Source organism: Salvelinus namaycush, chromosome 17, assembly GCF_016432855.1.
Source record: "Salvelinus namaycush isolate Seneca chromosome 17, SaNama_1.0, whole genome shotgun sequence".
In the NCBI taxonomy this organism is placed as follows: Eukaryota; Metazoa; Chordata; class Actinopteri; order Salmoniformes; family Salmonidae; genus Salvelinus; species Salvelinus namaycush.
In genome coordinates, this window is record NC_052323.1 from 34,503,476 (window position 1) to 34,524,151 (window position 20,676).

The window sequence follows — 20,676 nt, forward strand, 5'->3', positions numbered from 1 at the left end:
CACACTCTCTCCTATCACATTCACAGATTACTGTTCCCAAAACATACTTCCCTCACACTCTCTCCTATCACATTCACAGAGTACTGTTCCCAAAACATACTTCCCTCACACTCTCTCCTATCACATTCACAGAGTACTGTTCCCAAAACATACTTCCCTCACACTCTCTCCTATCACATTCACAGAGTACTGTTCCCAAAACATACTTCCCTCACACTCTCTCCTATCACATTCACAGAGTACTGTTCCCAAAACATACTTCCCTCACACACTCTCCTATCACATTCACAGAGTACTGTTCCCAAAACATACTTCCCTCACACACTCTCCTATCACATTCACAGATTACTGTTCCCAAAACATACTTCCCTCACACTCTCTCCTATCACATTCACAGAGTACTGTTCCCAAAACATACTTCCCTCACACTCTCTCCTATCACATTCACAGAGTACTGTTCCCAAAACATACTTCCCTCACACTCTCTCCTATCACATTCACAGAGTACTGTTCCCAAAACATACTTCCCTCACACTCTCTCCTATCACATTCACAGTAAGCACAAACAAAAAACACAGAGGGGAATGAGACAGACAAGGAAAACTGGTTAGCGCTGTTTTTAGATTTCAAAACCCTGTCTATATGAACAGGGAAACCCATACCATTATCAATATATTACCTAATTAGTGGTCCCACAACGGGGTATTGTATCCACACTGGGATATCGCCTGCTGTGATTACTACGGAATAAATTATTTTATGTCTATCCAAACGTGCAAAACTACCTACAGACTACCCATGTTTCCTATCTAACTATGTAACACGGTCCCAAAAATCCAACCTTACCTCATATTTTCTAAGTATCAGGAATAACAAACCACTTACAATAACACCTAACAATAGTAACCCGGGACATACCTGTTTATCTAATTTAACAAACCACTTACAATAACACCTAACAATAGTAACCCGGGACATACCTGTTTATCTAATTTAACAAAACACTTACAATAACACCTAACAATAGTAACCCAGGACATACCTGTTTATCTAATTCAACAAAACACATAACTAACACAACACGTTATAATTAGACTTCGCCAGGGCCCGTGTCCTTTCAGGTGTCACCGGGCGCAGGTCCCTCGTCTAATAGAACTTCGCCAGGACTAGTGCCCCCGCAGGGTGTCACCAGGCTCTGGTCCCTCGTCTAATAGAACTTCGCCAGGACTAGTGCCCCCGCAGGGTGTCACCAGGCTCTGGTCCCTCGTCTAATAGAACTCTGTCAGGACTAGTGCCCCCGCAGGGTGTCACCGGGCTCTGGTCCCTCGTCTAATAGAACTTCGTCAGGACTAGTGCCCCCACAGGGTGTCACCGGGCTCTGGTCCCTCGTCTAATAGAACTTCGCCAGGACTAGTGCCCCCGCAGGGTGTCACCAGGCTCTGGTCCCTCGTCTAATAGAACTCCGCCAGGACTAGGGCCCCCGCAGGGTGTCACCGGGCTCTGGTCCCTCGTCTAATAGAACTTCGTCAGGACTAGTGCCCCCGCAGGGTGTCACCGGGCTCTGGTCCCTCGTCTAATAGAACTTCGCCAGGACTAGTGCCCCCACAGGGTGTCACCGGGCTCTGGTCCCTCGTCTAATAGAACTTCGCCAGGACTAGTGCCCCCACAGGGTGTCACCGGGCTCTGGTCCCTCGTCTAATAGAACTCCGTCAGGACTAGGGCCCCCGCAGGGTGTCACTGGGCTCTGGTCCCTCGTCTAATAGAACTCCGTCAGGACTAGGGCCCCCGCAGGGTGTCACCGGGCTCTGGTCCCTCGTCTAATAGAACTCCGTCAGGACTAGTGCCCCCACAGGGTGTCACTGGGCTCTGGTCCCTCGTCTAATAGAACTCCGTCAGGACTAGGGCCCCCGCAGGGTGTCACCAGGCTCTGGTCCCTCGTCTAATAGAACTCCGTCAGGACTAGGGCCCCCGCAGGGTGTCACCGGGCTCTGGTCCCTCGTCTAATAGAACTTCGTCAGGACTAGTGCCCCCACAGGGTGTCACCGGGCTCTGGTCCCTCGTCTAATAGAACTTCGTCAGGACTAGTGCCCCCACAGGGTGTCACCGGGCTCTGGTCCCTCGTCTAATAGAACTTCGTCAGGACTAGTGCCCCCGCAGGGTGTCACCGGGCTCTGGTCCCTCGTCTAATAGAACTTCGCCAGGACTAGTGCCCCCGCAGGGTGTCACCGGGCTCTGGTCCCTCGTTCCCACAAACCTCACCATCCTACTGCGATCAAGTCAGTACCACGGATTGGACTTTTGGTTGCCCGCAACTGGCTAATTAACAATCATGCCCAAGGAAACCTCACTTAAGAACACTCTTATCAACTCAACTCAGTCCTACTAGTTACCTCAGCTGTGGCCCTCTTAAGGAAGACCTCACTGTGAGCTTACACTCAAACAGGGGCTTTCATTTTTTAAATGATTTTTCTTTATAATTTCATCATGTATTGATGGATTGTCCAAGCCTACCTCTCCCAGTACTCTGTCTGAGATCTGGTATCCACCCGCTACCTCTCAGATCATAGGCGGGTCCAGCTGCTCAATAATAAGCCTGGTTTACCCTGAGATCCCAATTTTTGATCCCCTGTGCACAGTTTACCCAGATCTTCAGGAGCGGTCAACAGGTGATGTTGCAGATCACCTCCTCGTCGCCAAAAATGTTGTGGAAATTCAGTACTGAGAGAGACTCGGTCTTGGTCATTTCTTCAAACAATCATCTTTATTTAATATCGATTAATTATTGCAATAATGAGACCGTTAGCCCACCAGTCTTGACTGACTGTTAGGCTGAGAGTTTAGCCTTTACAAACAATGCACCATTTTTATATAGCTGATAACAAGATTGCTTAGTCAGTCACTTCTAACCTTCCATTAAGCCACCTTGGTTATCTACACAGGATGGTATTTTACTTAGTTTCCCAGATGCATGAAGATGAGACAATGAGGCATTGTTCTTAACTCTTCCAGGCTCTCTCTATCTCGAGTCACACACACCACATCTTGTCTATAGAATGCTAGCTTTTACATTTTTATCACCAACACAAATCAATTGTCAGCTTCAAGCTGTCTCTAGTAGAACCCATGTCCTTGTTACATAACCAACAAATAAGGTGAATGCATAATTTTTCCCTCACACTCGCCACCTCAGCCGTCTCCCCGTTTAGTTACAATGGCCGCCCCATCTGTTAGACCTAGTGGTGTCTTTTGAACAACAGAAAGAACTGTTTCTATTACAACTAGAGCATGATCGTGAGAAGCTATAATAATTGCCATTTAGCTGGCAGGGTCGCCAGCGACATGGGAAACACCTGGGCCCGGGTGTGTCCCGGGATAAATACACCTCTTCCCCATTCATTGAGGACACTCTCTCCATGCAGACACTGTTTGATTTTGATTGTGGCGTTTTTGTGGCTTTGGCATCTTTCAACACTCCTCATTATCACATCATGCAACCAGTCACTTACACTACTGACTACACACACCATTGTTCATTAGTATATAGGTTACCTCAGTTAATAAATATGTTTATGTTATTCCTTATCTCCACGTTGTCTCCCTTTTTGTTACGGGCTTCGAGCCGGTTCGTGACATTGATCAAGTTTGGGTTCCTGCTCTTAAGGCCAAAGAAAGATGACCGCAGACCTTGTATATTGCAGGATAAGATAGGAAAAACGTTGTTTCATAGTTTCTAGTGTTTTCGTATGATTTAGGCCCGGACCATCACAGTAGGTTTGAACAGAGCATGTTGAGCATCTGATATTGTTGAGCATACCTCTTAGGTCTCAGGATGGGGGTTGGGCCTGTTGCTCTTTTCAGGGGCGGGGGCTAAGGGGTGGGAAGAAGGTGAATGGGTCTGATATGATGGGTCTTATATAGGGTGTGGCCAGGGTTTGCTTGGGGTGGTTTTAGATAGTTGGGGTGTGGCTGGTGATGCTGTGGTCCGGGTGTAGGTCCTCTTGGCATGGGTTCTCTCTGTGCAGGTCCTTCAGGAGGGGGTCTTGCAGGTCTGGGAGGGTGTCTCGCTGGTCTGGGTGGGGTGTCCGTTACTCTGTTGCTCCTGTGTGAGGAGCTGGGGCTGTGGTTGAGGGTGACGTCCTTCAGGATCCTGGCAAAAGTTTGGATTGCTGCTTTGTAGAGGTGGACCTGGTCGTAAAATCTGTTCAAGTCCCGGGTGGAGGGGTGGGCATTAGGTTTTGAGGCACAGTCCCGGGTGGAGGGGTGGGCCAGTCCCGGGAAATGCTTCATTCACCTGTTTGTACAGTGGGTTTTTGTGGTAGCAGGGTTGAGATAACAGATAGCAGCTTGTGCGTTGAGGAAAGTGGAAGAAGCTTTTTCAATCACTCCTTTGAGTGCTTTGGCCACCCTTTCCTGCTGGGCCCTCAGGTCATTTGGCCCTTGTTAATTATAATGTGGCTGGGGGACCCTAGTCTGTCCTCTGACAACAGCTCCAGGGCCTAGTGTTTGTCCTCTGACAACAGCTCCAGGACATACCTAGTGTTTGTCCTCTGACAACAGCTCCAGGACATGCCTAGTGTCTGTCCTCTGACAACAGCTCCAGGGCATGCCTAGTGTCTGTCCTCTGACAACAACTCCAGGGCATGCCTAGTGTCTGTCCTCTGACAACAACTCCAGGGCATGCCTAGTGTTTGTCCTCTGACAACAACTCCAGGACATGCCTAGTGTCTGTCCTCTGACAACAGCTCCAGGGCATGCCTAGTGTTTGTCCTCTGACAACAACTCCAGGACATGTCTAGTGTTTGTCCTCTGACAACAGCTCCAGGGCCTAGTGTTTGTCCTCTGACAACAGCTCCAGGGCCTAGTGTTTGTCCTCTGACAACAGCTCCAGGGCCTAGTGTTTGTCCTCTGACAACAGCTCCAGGGCCTAGTGTTTGTCCTCTGACAACAACTCCAGGACATGCCTAGTGTTTGTCCTCTGACAACAGCTCCAGGGCATACCTAGTGTTTGTCCTCTGACAACAACTCCAGGGCATGCCTAGTGTTTGTCCTCTGACAACAACTCCAGGACATGCCTAGTGTTTGTCCTCTGACAACAGCTCCAGGGCCTAGTGTTTGTCCTCTGACAACAACTCCAGGACATGCCTAGTGTTTGTCCTCTGACAACAGCTCCAGGGCCTAGTGTTTGTCCTCTGACAACAGCTCCAGGACATACCTAGTGTTTGTCCTCTGACAACAGCTCCAGGGCATGCCTAGTGTTTGTCCTCTGACAACAGCTCCAGGACATACCTAGTGTTTGTCCTCTGACAACAGCTCCAGGACATGCCTAGTGTTTGTCCTCTGACAACAGCTCCAGGGCCTAGTGTTTGTCCTCTGACAACAGCTCCAGGACATACCTAGTGTTTGTCCTCTGACAACAACTCCAGGGCATACCTAGTGTTTGTCCTCTGACAACAGCTCCAGGGCCTAGTGTTTGTCCTCTGACAACAGCTCCAGGACATACCTAGTGTTTGTCCTCTGACAACAACTCCAGGGCATGCCTAGTGTTTGTCCTCTGACAACAGCTCCAGGACATACCTAGTGTTTGTCCTCTGACAACAGCTCCAGGGCATGCCTAGTGTTTGTCCTCTGACAACAGCTCCAGGACATACCTAGTGTTTGTCCTCTGACAACAGCTCCAGGACATACCTAGTGTTTGTCCTCTGACAACAGCTCCAGGGCATGCCTAGTGTTTGTCCTCTGACAACAACTCCAGGACATGCCTAGTGTTTGTCCTCTGACAACAACTCCAGGACATGCCTAGTGTTTGTCCTCTGACAACAACTCCAGGACATGCCTAGTGTTTGTCCTCTGACAACAGCTCCAGGGCCTAGTGTTTGTCCTCTGACAACAACTCCAGGACATACCTAGTGTTTGTCCTCTGACAACAGCTCCAGGGCCTAGTGTTTGTCCTCTGACAACAGCTCCAGGACATACCTAGTGTTTGTCCTCTGACAACAGCTCCAGGGCCTAGTGTTTGTCCTCTGACAACAGCTCCAGGACATACCTAGTGTTTGTCCTCTGACAACAACTCCAGGACATGCCTAGTGTTTGTCCTCTGACAACAGCTCCAGGGCCTAGTGTTTGTCCTCTGACAACAACTCCAGGACATACCTAGTGTTTGTCCTCTGACAACAGCTCCAGGGCCTAGTGTTTGTCCTCTGACAACAGCTCCAGGGCCTAGTGTTTGTCCTCTGACAACAGCTCCAGGACATGCCTAGTGTTTGTCCTCTGACAACAGCTCCAGGGCATACCTAGTGTTTGTCCTCTGACAACAACTCCAGGACATGCCTAGTGTTTGTCCTCTGACAACAGCTCCAGGACATACCTAGTGTTTGTCCTCTGACAACAACTCCAGGACATGCCTAGTGTTTGTCCTCTGACAACAGCTCCAGGACATGCCTAGTGTTTGTCCTCTGACAACAGCTCCAGGGCCTAGTGTTTGTCCTCTGACAACAGCTCCAGGACATACCTAGTGTTTGTCCTCTGACAACAGCTTCAGGGCCTAGTGTTTGTCCTCTGACAACAGCTCCAGGGCATGCCTAGTGTTTGTCCTCTGACAACAGCTCCAGGGCCTAGTGTTTGTCCTCTGACAACAGCTCCAGGACATACCTAGTGTTTGTCCTCTGACAACAGCTCCAGGACATGCCTAGTGTTTGTCCTCTGACAACAACTCCAGGACATGCCTAGTGTTTGTCCTCTGACAACAGCTCCAGGACATACCTAGTGTTTGTCCTCTGACAACAACTCCAGGGCATACCTAGTGTTTGTCCTCTGACAACAGCTCCAGGGCCTAGTGTTTGTCCTCTGACAACAGCTCCAGGACATACCTAGTGTTTGTCCTCTGACAACAACTCCAGGGCATGCCTAGTGTTTGTCCTCTGACAACAGCTCCAGGACATACCTAGTGTTTGTCCTCTGACAACAGCTCCAGGGCATGCCTAGTGTTTGTCCTCTGACAACAGCTCCAGGACATACCTAGTGTTTGTCCTCTGACAACAGCTCCAGGGCATACCTAGTGTTTGTCCTCTGACAACAGCTCCAGGACATACCTAGTGTTTGTCCTCTGACAACAACTCCAGGACATGCCTAGTGTTTGTCCTCTGACAACAGCTCCAGGGCCTAGTGTTTGTCCTCTGACAACAACTCCAGGACATACCTAGTGTTTGTCCTCTGACAACAGCTCCAGGGCCTAGTGTTTGTCCTCTGACAACAGCTCCAGGACATACCTAGTGTTTGTCCTCTGACAACAGCTCCAGGACATACCTAGTGTTTGTCCTCTGACAACAACTCCAGGACATGCCTAGTGTTTGTCCTCTGACAAGAGCTCCAGGGCCTAGTGTTTGTCCTCTGACAACAACTCCAGGACATACCTAGTGTTTGTCCTCTGACAACAGCTCCAGGGCCTAGTGTTTGTCCTCTGACAACAGCTCCAGGGCCTAGTGTTTGTCCTCTGACAACAGCTCCAGGACATGCCTAGTGTTTGTCCTCTGACAACAGCTCCAGGGCATACCTAGTGTTTGTCCTCTGACAACAACTCCAGGACATGCCTAGTGTTTGTCCTCTGACAACAGCTCCAGGACATACCTAGTGTTTGTCCTCTGACAACAGCTCCAGGGCCTAGTGTTTGTCCTCTGACAACAGCTCCAGGACATACCTAGTGTTTGTCCTCTGACAACAGCTCCAGGACATACCTAGTGTTTGTCCTCTGACAACAGCTCCAGGGCCTAGTGTTTGTCCTCTGACAACAGCTCCAGGGCCTAGTGTTTGTCCTCTGACAACAGCTCCAGGGCATGCCTAGTGTTTGTCCTCTGACAACAGCTCCAGGGCCTAGTGTTTGTCCTCTGACAACAGCTCCAGGACATGCCTAGTTTTTGGGCAACAGAGTTTAGCCACTTTGTGTTTGTGAAAAAGTTTATTCTCTTGAATGTATTTGCCATTTGAGTCAGTGAGGAGGACAATTTCTGGCTTTTGTCTCCTCAGTTGATTTTTGGGGGTTGTCAGGAGGGCTATTGGAGGGGGTGGAGGGGGTGGGGTCTGTTGGGTTGGTGGGTCCTGTGTTGTCTATCCCATTTTGGTGTAGAGGTTATGGTCCGGATTTGAGGTGGGCTGTTCTGCTGGCTTTTCTGGGGGAGTGTCCTGCTCTCTGTCACACCTCAGCTTCCTCACCTCTTCATTCAGTGCTGTTATCTGTGCCATGTGTTCCTCTATCTCCTGAAGTTATCTCACCTAAGTCCGGAGTGTAGCCACTGAGTGTGCTGCTCTGTTTTGTGGGTCTGTTCTGTCTGGAGTGTGTTGACTAGCTCTCTGAGCTCTACCATCTCTCTCTCCAGCTCTGTGAAAGCTCTGTGAATTTATCTCTCTCAACAATGGAGGAGCATTGTAGTTGTGGGACCTGCGTCTTTTCAGTGCTGAAGGGTGACTGTCCTCTTGGGGCTGCTCGTCTGCAGGGCAGTTTGAGGATAAGGTGTGATTAGACTCACTCAAGATGGGGGAGTCGTCACAGAGAGCTTTTCCTGCTGTGCATGAGGATGCCCTGCAACATTACTGTCCCAGACTTGTACACGTTGACAGAGGTTGTTTCAATCTCCTCAATGTCTAGTATTCTGAGTTTCCACTCTGGGACAATACCCTCTCTCTTGACATAGGGGTAGTGTGCTCTTATAGCACTGCGCCATGCCAGGGGATGGTCTGGTTAATATAACACCATGCCAGGGGATGGTCTGGTTAATATAGCACTGTGCCAGGGGACGGTCTGTGTTAATATAGCACTGCGCCATGCCAGGGGATGGTCTGGTTAATATAACACCATGCCAGGGGATGGTCTGGTTAATATAGCACTGCGCCATGCCAGGGGATGGTCTGGTTAATATAACACCATGCCAGGGGATGGTCTGGTTAATATAGCACTGTGCCAGGGGACGGTCTGGTTAATATAGCACTGCGCCATGCCAGGGGATGGTCTGTGTGGAAAATGAAGTTGCTTACGTTCCCCTCTTTGTAGCAGTCAACAAATAGTGTCTCTGGATTCTCCTTGAGGAGCTTCTTTTTGTACTTATTCCGTGCAGTGTTATTTTAAAAATCCAAGGGGTACTGTATTGTGATGACATCTGCACTGGGAAACACCATGGCAAGGGGGCTTCAAAGGCGTCTGCATTTGGATGGGGGGGGCTGTGAAACTCTGCTGCCATTGTTGGGCTCAAGAGTTTTCACACATCTCACTTCAAACATCAGTGCTAAATGAAGTTGCAGCCAGGTCTGTTCTGTCCTAGCAGCTTGGTAGCTTAGTAGCCTTATTCACATCTACTACCTCCTCTCTCACCTCTACTTCCCCCTCTCTCACCTCTACTACCCCCTCTCTCACCTCTACTACCTCCTCTCTCACCTCTACTACCTCCTCTCTCACCTCTACTTCCCCCTCTCTCACCTCTACTACCTCCTCTCTCACCTCTACTTCCCCCTCTCTCACCTCTACTTCCCCCTCTCTCACCTCTACTACCACCTCTCTCACCTCTACTACCTCCTCTCTCACCTCTACTACCTCCTCTCTCACCTCTACTATCTCCTCTCTCACCTCTACTACCTCCTCTCTCACCTCTACTATCTCCTCTCTCACCTCAGCTTCGTCCTCTCTCACCTCTAATACCTCCTCTCTCACCTCTACTACCTCCTCTCTCACCTCTACTACCTCCTCTCTCACCTCTACTTCCCCCTCTCTCACCTCTACTACTACTCTCTCTCCACCTCTACTACCCCCTCTCTCACTCTCTACCTCTCTCTCCCTTACTTCCCCCTCTCTCACCTCTACTACCTCCTCTCTCACCTCTACTACCTCCTCTCTCACCTCTACTACCTCCTCTCTCACCTCTACTACCTCCTCTCTCACCTCTACTACCGTCTCTCTCACCTCTACTACCTCCTCTCTCACCTCTACTACCTCCTCTCTCACCTCTACCCTCCTCTCTCACCTCTACTACCTCCTCTCTCACCTCTACTTCTCCTCTCTCACCTCTACTACCTCCTCTCCACCCTACTACCGCTCTCTCTACCTTACCACCTCTCTCACCTCTTACCCTCTCTCACCTCTACTACCTCCTCTCTCACCTCTACTAACTCCTCTCTCACCTCTACTACCTCCTCTCTCACCTCTACTACCGTCTCTCTCACCTCTACTACCTCCTCTCTCACCTCTACTACCTCCTCTCTCACCTCTACTACCTCCTCTCTCACACTCTCTGTCCTCTTTCACATATACTACCTCCTCTCTCACCTCTACTACCTCCTCTCTCACCTCTACTATCTCCTCTCTCCCCTCTACTACCGTCTCTCTCATCTCTACGACCTCCTCTCTAGCTCTCTCTGTCCTCTAACACCTCTACTACCTCCTCTCTCACCTCTACTACCTCCTCTCTCACCTCTACTACCTCCTCTCTCACTTCTACTACCTCCTCTCTCACTTCTACTACCTCCTCTCTCACCTCTACTACCTCCTCTCTCACTCTCTCTGTCCTCTTTCACCTCTACTACCTCCTCTCTCACCTCTACTATCTCCTCTCTCACCTCTACTACCTCCTCTCTCACCTCTACTACCTCCTCTCTCACCTCTACTACCTCCTCTCTCACCTCTACTACCTCTCTCTCACCTCTACTACCCCTCTCTCACCTTACTACCCTCCTCTCTCACCTCTACTATCTCCTCTCTCACCTCTACTACCTCCTCTCTCACCTCTACTATCTCCTCTCTCACCTCTACTACCTCCTCTCTCACCTCTACTACCTCCTCTCTCACCTCTACTACCTCCTCTCTCACCTCTACTTCCCTCCTCTCTCACCTCTACTTCCCTCTCTCTCACCTCTACTACCTCCTCTCTCACCTCTACTACCTCCTCTCTCACCTCTACTACCTCCTCTCTCACCTCGGCTTCGTCCTCTCTCACCTCTACTACCTCCTCTCTCAGCTCTACTACCTCCTCTCTCACCTCTACTACCTCCTCTCTCACCTCGGCTTTGTCCTCTCTCACCTCTACTACCTCCTCTCTCACCTCTACTACCTCCTCTCTCACCTCTACTACCTCCTCACTCACCTCTACTACCTCCTCTCTCACCTCTACTACCTCCTCTCTCACCTCTACTACCTCTTCTCTCACCTCTACTACCTCTCTCTCTCACCTCTACTACCTCCTCTCTCACCTCTACTACCTCCTCTCTCACCTCTACTACCTCCTCTCTCACCTCTTACCTCCTCTCTCATTCTCTGTCCTCTCACCTCTACTACCTCCTCTCTCACCTCTACTACCCCCTCTCTCACCTCTACTACCTCCTCTCTCACCTCTACTACCTCCTCTCTCACCTCTACTACCTCCTCTCTCACCTCTACTACCTCCTCTCTCACCTCTACTACCTCCTCTCTCACCTCTACTACCTTCTCTCTCACTTCTACCACCTCCTCTCTCACCTCTACTACCTCCTCTCTCACCTCTACTACCTCCTCTCTCACCTCTACTACCTCCTCTCTCACCTCTACTACCTCCTCTCTCACCTCTACTACCTCCTCTCTCACCTCTACTACCTCCTCTCTCACCTCTACTACCTCCTCTCTCACCTCTACTACCTCTCTCTCACTTCTACCACTTCCTCTCTCACCTCTACTACCTCCTCTCTCACTCTCTCTGTCCTCTTTCACCTCTACTACCTCCTCTCTCATCTCTACTATCTCCTCTCTGACCTCTACTACCTCCTCTCTCACCTCTACTACCTCCTCTCTCACTCTACTACTCCCTCTCACTTCTACTACCTCCTCTCTCACTCTACTACACTTCTCTCTCACCTCTACTACCTCCTCTCTCACTCTCTCTGTCCTCTTTCACCTCTACTACCTCCTCTCTCACCTCTACTACCTCCTCTCTCACCTCTACTACCTCCTCTCTCACCTCTACTACCATCTCTCTCACCTCTACTACCTCCTCTCTCACCTCTACTACCTCCTCTCTCACCTCTACTACTCCTCTCTACCTTACTACTCCCTCACTCTCTCTGTCCTCTTTCACCTCTACTACCTCCTCTCTCACCTCTACTACCCCCTCTCTCACCTCTACTACCTCCTCTCTCACCTCTACTACTCCCCTCTCACCTCTACTACCTCCTCTCTCACCTCTACTACCTCCTCTCTCACCTCTACTACCTTCTCTCTCACTTCTACCACCTCCTCTCTCACCTCTACTACCCCTCTCTCACCTCTACTACCTCCTCTCTCACCTCTACTACCTCCTCTCTCACCTCTACTACCTCCTCTCTCACCTCTACTACCTCCTCTCTCACCTCTACTACTCCTCTCTCACCTCTACTACCTCCTCTCTCACCTCTACTACCTCTCTCTCATCTCTACTACCTCCCTCTCTCACTCTCTCTGTCCTCTTTCACCTCTACTACCTCCTCTCTCATCTCTACTATCTCCTCTCTCACCTCTACTACCTCCTCTCTCACCTCTACTACCTCCTCTCTCACCTCTACTACCTCCTCTCTCACTTCTACTACCTCCTCTCTCACCTCTACTACCTTCTCTCTCACCTCTACTACCTCCTCTCTCACTCTCTCTGTCCTCTTTCACCTCTACTACCTCCTCTCTCAACTCTACCTTCTCCTCTCTCACCTCTACTACCTCCTCTCTCACCTCTACTTCCCTCTCTCTCACCTCTACTACCTCCTCTCTCACCTCTACTACCTCCTCTCTCACCTCTACTACCTCCTCTCTCACCTCGGCTTTGTTCTTCACCTCTACTACCCCTCTCTCACCTCTACTCCCTCCTCTCTCAGCTCTACTACCTCCTCTCTCACTCTCTACTCCTCTCTCTCACCTCGCTTTGCCTCTCTCACCTCTACTACCTCCTCTCTCACCTCTACTACCTCCTCTCTCACCTCTACTACCTCCTCACTCACCTATACTACCTCCTCTCTCACCTCTACTACCTCCTCTCTCACCTCTACTACCTCTTCTCTCACCTCTACTACCTCCTCTCTCACCTCGGCTTTGTCCTCTCTCACCTCTACTACCTCCTCTCTCACCTCTACTACCTCCTCTCTCACTCTCTCTGTCCTCTTTCACCTCTACTACCTCCTCTCTCACCTCTACTAACTCCTCTCTCACCTCTACTACCTACTTTCTCACCTCTACTACCTCCTCTCTCACCTCTACTACCTCCGCTCTCACCTCTACTACCTCCTCTCTCACCTCTACTACCTCCTCTCTCACCTCTACTACCTCCTCTCTCACTTCTACTACCTCCTCTCTCACATCTACTACCTCCTCTCTCACTCTCTCTGTCCTCTTTCACCTCTACTACCTCCTCTTCATCTCTATATCTCCTCTCTGACCTCTACTACCTCCTCTCTCACCTCTACTACCTCCTCTCTCACCTCTACTACCTCCTCTCTCACTTCTACTACCTCCTCTCTCACCTCTACTACCTCCTCTCTCACTCTCTCTGTCCTCTTTCACCTCTACTACCTCCTCTCTCACCTCTACTACCTCCTCTCTCACCTCTACTACCTCCTCTCTCACCTCTACTACCTCCTCTCTCACCTCTACTTCCCTCTCTCTCACCTCTACTACCTCCTCTCTCACCTCTACTACCTCCTCTCTCACCTCTACTACCTCCTCTCTCACTTCTACTACCTCCTCTCTCACCTCTACTACCTCCTCTCTCACCTCTACTACCTCCTCTCTCACTCTCTCTGTCCTCTTTCACCTCTACTACCTCCTCTCTCACTCTCTCTGTCCTCTTTCACCTCTACTACCTCCTCTCTCACCTCTACTACCCTCTCTCTCACCTCTACTACCTCCTCTCTCACCTCTACTACCTCCTCTCTCACCTCTACTACCTCCTCTCTCACCTCGGCTTTGTCCTCTCTCACCTCTACTACCTCCTCTCTCACCTCTACTACCTCCTCTCTCAGCTCTACTACCTCCTCTCTCACCTCTACTACCTCCTCTCTCACCTCGGCTTTGTCCTCTCTCACCTCTACTACCTCCTCTCTCACCTCTACTACCTCCTCTCTCACCTCTACTACCTCCTCACTCACCTCTACTACTCCCTCTCTCACCTCTACTACCTCCTCTCTCACCTCTACTACCTCTTCTCTCACCTCTACTACCTGCTCTCTCACCTCTACTACCTCCTCTCTCACCTCTACTACCTCCTCTCTCACCTCTACTACCTCCTCTCTCACCTCTACTACCTCCTCTCTCACCTCTACTACCTCCTCTCTCACCTCTACTACCTCCTCTCTCACTCTCTCTGTCCTCTTTCACCTCTACTACCTCCTCTCTCACCTCTACTACCTCCTCTCTCACCTCTACTACCTCCTCTCTCACCTCTACTACCCCCTCTCACTCTACTACCTCCTCTCTCACCTCTACTACCTCCTCTCTCACCTCTACTACCTCCTCTCTCACCTCTACTACCTTCTCTCTCACTTCTACCACCTCCTCTCTCACCTCTACTATCTCCTCTCTCACCTCTACTACCTCCTCTCTCACCTCTACTACCTCCTCTCTCACCTCTACTACCTCCTCTCTCACCTCTACTACCTCCTCTCTCACCTCTACTACCTCCTCTCTCACCTCTACTACCTCCTCTCTCACCTCTACTACCTCCTCTCTCACTTCTACTACCTCCTCTCTCACTCTCTACTACCTCCTCTCTCACTCTCTCTGTCCTCTTTCACCTCTACTACCTCCTCTCTCATCTCTACTATCTCCTCTCTGACCTCTACTACCTCCTCTCTCACCTCTACTACTCTCCTCTCACCTCTACTACTCCTCTCTCTTCTACTACCTTCCTCCCACCTCTACTACCTCCTCTCTCACCTCTACTACCTCCTCTCTCACTCTCTCTGTCCTCTTTCACCTCTACTACCTCCTCTCTCACCTCTACTACCTCCTCTCTCACCTCTACTACCTCCTCTCTCACCTCTACTACCTCCTCTCTCACCTCTACTACCATCTCTCTCACCTCTACTACCTCCTCTCTCACCTCTACTACCTCCTCTCTCACCTCTACTACCTCCTCTCTCACCTCTACTACCTCCTCTCACTCTCTCTGTCCTCTTTCACCTCTACTACCTCCTCTCTCACCTCTACTACCTTCTCTCTCACCTCTACTACCTCCTCTCTCACCTCTACTACTCCCCTCTCACCTCTACTACCTCCTCTCTCACCTCTACTACCTCCTCTCTCACCTCTACTACCTTCTCTCTCACTTCTACCACCTCCTCTCTCACCTCTACTACCTCCTCTCTCACCTCTACTACCTCCTCTCTCACCTCTACTACCTCCTCTCTCACCTCTACTCCCTCCTCTTTCACCTCTACTACCTCCTCTCTCACCTCTACTACCTCCTCTCTCACCTCTACTACCTCCTCTCTCACCTCTACTACCTCCTCTCTCACTCTACTACCTCCTCTCTCATCTCTACTACCTCCTCTCTCACTCTCTCTGTCCTCTTTCACCTCTACTACCTCCTCTCTCATCTCTACTATCTCCTCTCTGACCTCTACTACCTCCTCTCTCACCTCTACTACCTCCTCTCTCACCTCTACTACCTCCTCTCTCACTTATCTACCCCTCTCTCACCTCTACTACCTTCTCTCTCACCTCTACTACCTCCTCTCTCACTCTCTCTGTCCTCTTTCACCTCTACTACCTCCTCTCTCAACTCTACCTTCTCCTCTCTCACCTCTACTACCTCCTCTCTCACCTCTACTTCCCTCTCTCTCACCTCTACTACCTCCTCTCTCACCTCTACTACCTCCTCTCTCACCTCTACTACCTCCTCTCTCACCTCGGCTTTGTCCTCTCTCACCTCTACTACCTCCTCTCTCACCTCTACTACCTCCTCTCTCAGCTCTACTACCTCCTCTCTCACCTCTACTACCTCCTCTCTCACCTCGGCTTTGCCCTCTCTCACCTCTACTACCTCCTCTCTCACCTCTACTACCTCCTCTCTCACCTCTTATACCTCCCACTCACCTAACTCCTCCTCTCCACACTCTTACTACCTCCTCTCTCACCTCTACTACCTCTTCTCTCACCTCTACTACCTCCTCCTCACCTCGGCTTTGTCCTCTCTCACATCTACTACCTCCTCTCTCACCTCTACTACCTCCTCTCTCACTCTCTCTGTCCTCTTTCACCTCTACTACCTCCTCTCTCACCTCTACTAACTCCTCTCTCACCTCTACTACCTACTCTCTCACCTCTACTACCTCCTCTCTCACCTCTACTACCTCCTCTCTCACCTCTACTACCTCCTCTCTCACCTCTACTACCTCCTCTCTCACCTCTACTACCTCCTCTCTCACTTCTACTACCTCCTCTCTCACATCTACTACCTCCTCTCTCACTCTCTCTGTCCTCTTTCACCTCTACTACCTCCTCTTCATCTCTACTACTCCTCTCTGACCTCTACTACTCTCCACCTCTACTACTCTCTCTCACCTCTACTACTCCTCTCCTACACTTCTACTACCTCCTCTCTCACTTCTACTACCTCCTCTCTCACTCTCTCTGTCCTCTTTCACCTCTACTACCTCCTCTCTCACCTCTACTACCTCCTCTCTCACCTCTACTACCTCCTCTCTCACCTCTACTACCTCCTCTCTCACCTCTACTTCCCTCCTCTCACCTCTACTACCTCCTCTCTCACCTCTACTACCTCCTCTTCACCTCTACTACTCCTCTCTCACTTCTACTACCTCCTCTTCACTCTACTACCTTCTCTCTCACCTCTACTACCTCCTCTCTCCTCCTCTGTCCTCTTTCACCTCTACTACCTCTCTCTCAACTCGACCTTCTCCTCTCTCACCTCTACTACCTCTCTCTTCACCTTACTTCCCTCTCTCTCACCTCTACTACTCCTCTCTCACCTCTACTACCTCCTCTCTCACCTCTACTACCTCCTCTCTCACCTCGCTTTCGTCCTCTCTCACCTCTACTCCTCCTCTCTCACCTCTACTACTCCCTTCAGCTTCTACTACCTCCTCTCTCACCTCTACTACCTCCTCTCTCACCTCGGCTTTGTCTCTCTCACCTCTACTACCTCCTCTCTCACCTCTACTACCTCCTCTCTCACCTCTACTACCTCCTCTCTCACCTCTACGACCTCCTCTCTCACCTCTACTACCTCCTCTCTCACTTCTACTACCTCCTCTCTCACATCTACTACCTCCTCTCTCACTCTCTCTGTCCTCTTTCACCTCTACTACCTCCTCTCTCATCTCTACTATCTCCTCTCTGACCTCTACTACCTCCTCTCTCACCTCTACTACCTCCTCTCTCACCTCTACTACCTCCTCTCTCACTTCTACTACCTCCTCTCTCACCTCTTACTACTCCTCTCTCACTCTCTCTGTCCTTCTCTTCACCTCTACTACCTCCTCTCTCACCTCTACTACCTCCTCTCTCACCTCTACTACCTCCTCTCTCACCTCTACTACCTCCTCTCTCACCTCTACTACCTCTCTCTCACCTTACTACCTCCTCTCTCACCTCTACTACCTCCTCTCTCCCCTCTACTACTCCTCTCTCACTCGCTTCGTCCTCTCTCACCTTTACTACTCCTCTCTCAGCTCTACTACCTCCTCTTCTCACCTCTACTACCTCCTCTTCACCTCGGCTTTGTCCTCTCTCACCTCTACTACCTCTCTCTCACCTCTACTACCTCCTCTCTCACCTCTACTACCTCCTCACTCACCTATACTACCTCCTCTCTCACCTCTACTACCTCCTCTCTCACCTCTACTACCTCTTCTCTCACCTCTACTACCCCCTCTCTCACCTCGGCTTTGTCCTCTCTCACCTCTACTACCTCCTCTCTCACCTCTACTACCTCCTCTCTCACCTCTACTACCTCCTCTCTCACTCTCTCTGTCCTCTTTCACCTGTACTACCTCCTCTCTCACCTCTACTACCGTCTCTCTCACCTCTACTACCTACTCTCTCACCTCTACTACCTCCTCTCTCACCTCTACTACTTCCTCTCTCACCTCTACTACCTCCTCTCTCACCTCTACTACTTCCTCTCTCACCTCTACTACCTCCTCTCTCACCTCTACTACCTCCTCTCTCACCTCTACTACCTCCTCTCTCACCTCTACTACCTCCTCTCTCACCTCTACTACCTTCTCTCTCACTTCTAGCACTTCCTCTCTCACCTCTACTACCTCCTCTCTCACCTCTACTACCTCCTCTCTCACCTCTACTACCTCCTCTTGCTCTCTCTGTCCTCTTTCACCTCTACTACCTCCTCTCTCACCTCTACTACCTCCTCTCTCACCTCTACGACCTCCTCTCTCACTTCTACTACCTCCTCTCTCACTCTCTCTGTCCTCTCTCACTTCTACTACCTCCTCTCTCACCTCTACTACCTTCTCTCTCACTTCTACTACCTCCTCTCTCACCTCTACTACATCCTCTCTCACCTCTACTACCTCCTCTCTCAGCTCTACTACCTCCTCTTCACATCTACTACCTCCTCTCACCTCTACTACCTCCTCTCTCACCTCGGCTTTGTCCTCTCTCACCTTACCTCTCTATCACTCTACTACCTCCTCTCTCACTCTACTACCTCCTCCTCACCTATACTACCTCCTCACTCCCTCTACTACTCCTCTCTCACCTCTACTACCTCTTCTCTCACCTCTACTACCCCTCTCTCACCTCGCTTTGTCCTCTCTCACCTCTACTACCTCCTCTCTCACCTCTACTACCTCCTCTCTCACCTCTACTACCTCCTCTCTCACTCTCTCTGTCCTCTTTCACCTGTACTACCTCCTCTCTCACCTCTACTACCTACTCTCTCACCTCTACACTACTCCTCACCCTACTCCTCCTCTCTCACCTCTACTACCTCTCTCTCACCTCTACTACCTCCTCTCTCACCTCTACTACCTCCTCTCTCACCTCTACTACCTCTCTTCACTTCTACCACTCCTCTCCACCTTACCCCTCTCTCTCACCTAACCTCCTCTCTCACCTCTACTACCTCCTCTCTCGCTCTCTCTGTCCTCTTTCACCTCTACTACCTCCTCTCTCACCTCTACTACCTCTCTCTCACTTCTACCACTTCCTCTCTCACCTCTACTACCTCCTCTCTCACCTCTACTACCTCCTCTCTCACCTCTACTACCTCCTCTCTCGCTCTCTCTGTCCTCTTTCACCTCTACTACCTCCTCTCTCACCTCTACTACCTCCTCTCTCACCTCTACTACCTCCTCTCTCACCTCTACTACCTCCTCTCTCGCTCTCTCTGTCCTCTTTCACCTCTACTACCTCCTCTCTCACCTCTACTACCTCTCTCTCACTTCTACCACTTCCTCTCTCACCTCTACTACTACTCTTCCCTCTACTACCTCCTCTCTCACCTCTACTACCTCCTCTCTCGCTCTCTCTGTCCTCTTTCACCTCTACTACCTCCTCTCTCACCTCTACTACCTCCTCTCTCACCTCTACTACCTCCTCTCTCACCTCTACGACCTCCTCTCTCACTTCTACTACCTCCTCTCTCACTCTCTCTGTCCTCTCTCACTTCTACTACCTCCTCTCTCACCTCTACTACCTTCTCTCTCACTTCTACTACCTCCTCTCTCACCTCTACTACCTCCTCTCTCACCTCTACTACCTCCTCTCTCACCTCTACTACCTCCTCTCTCAGCTCTACTACCTCCTCTCTCACCTCTACTACCTCCTCTCTCACCTCGGCTTTGTCCTCTCTCACCTCTACTACCTCCTCTCTCACCTCTACTACCTCCTCTCTCACTCTACTACCTCCTCACTCACCTCTACTACCTCCTCTCTCACCTCTACTACCTCCTCTCTCACCTCTACTACCTCTTCTCTCACCTCTACTACCCCCTCTCTCACCTGCTTTGCCCCTCTCTCACCTCTACTACCTCCTCTCTCACCTCTACTACCTCCTCTCTCACTCTCTCTGTCCTCTTTCACCTTACTACTCCTCTTCAACTCTACTACCTCCTCTCTCACTTCTACTTCTCTCTCACCTCTACTACCTCCTCTCTCACCTCTACTCACCTACTCTCTCCACCTCTACTACCTACTCTCTCACCTCTACTACATCCTCTCTCACCTCTACTACTTCCTCTCTCACCTCTACTACTCCTCCTCACCTCTACTACCTCCTCCTCTCACCTCTACTACCTCTCTCTCACTTCTACCATTCTCTCTCACCTCTACTACTCCTCTCTCACCTCTACTACCTCCTCTCTCACCTCTACTACCTCCTCTCTCGCTCTCTCTGTCCTCTTTCACCTCTATACCTCTCTCTCACCTCTATACCTCCTTCACTTCACACTTCCTCTCTCACCTCTACTACCTCCTCTCTCACCTCTATACCTCCTCTCTCACCTTACTACCTCTCTCTCACGCTCTCTCTGTCCTCTTTCACTCTACTACCTCCTCTCCTCACCTCTCTACCCCTCTCTCACTCTACTACCTCCTCTCTCACCTCTACTACCTCCTCTCTCGCTCTCTCTTCCTCTTTCACCTCTACTACTCCTCTCTCACCTCTATACCTCTCTCTCACTTCTACCACTTCCTCTCTCACCTCTACTACTCCTCTCTCACCT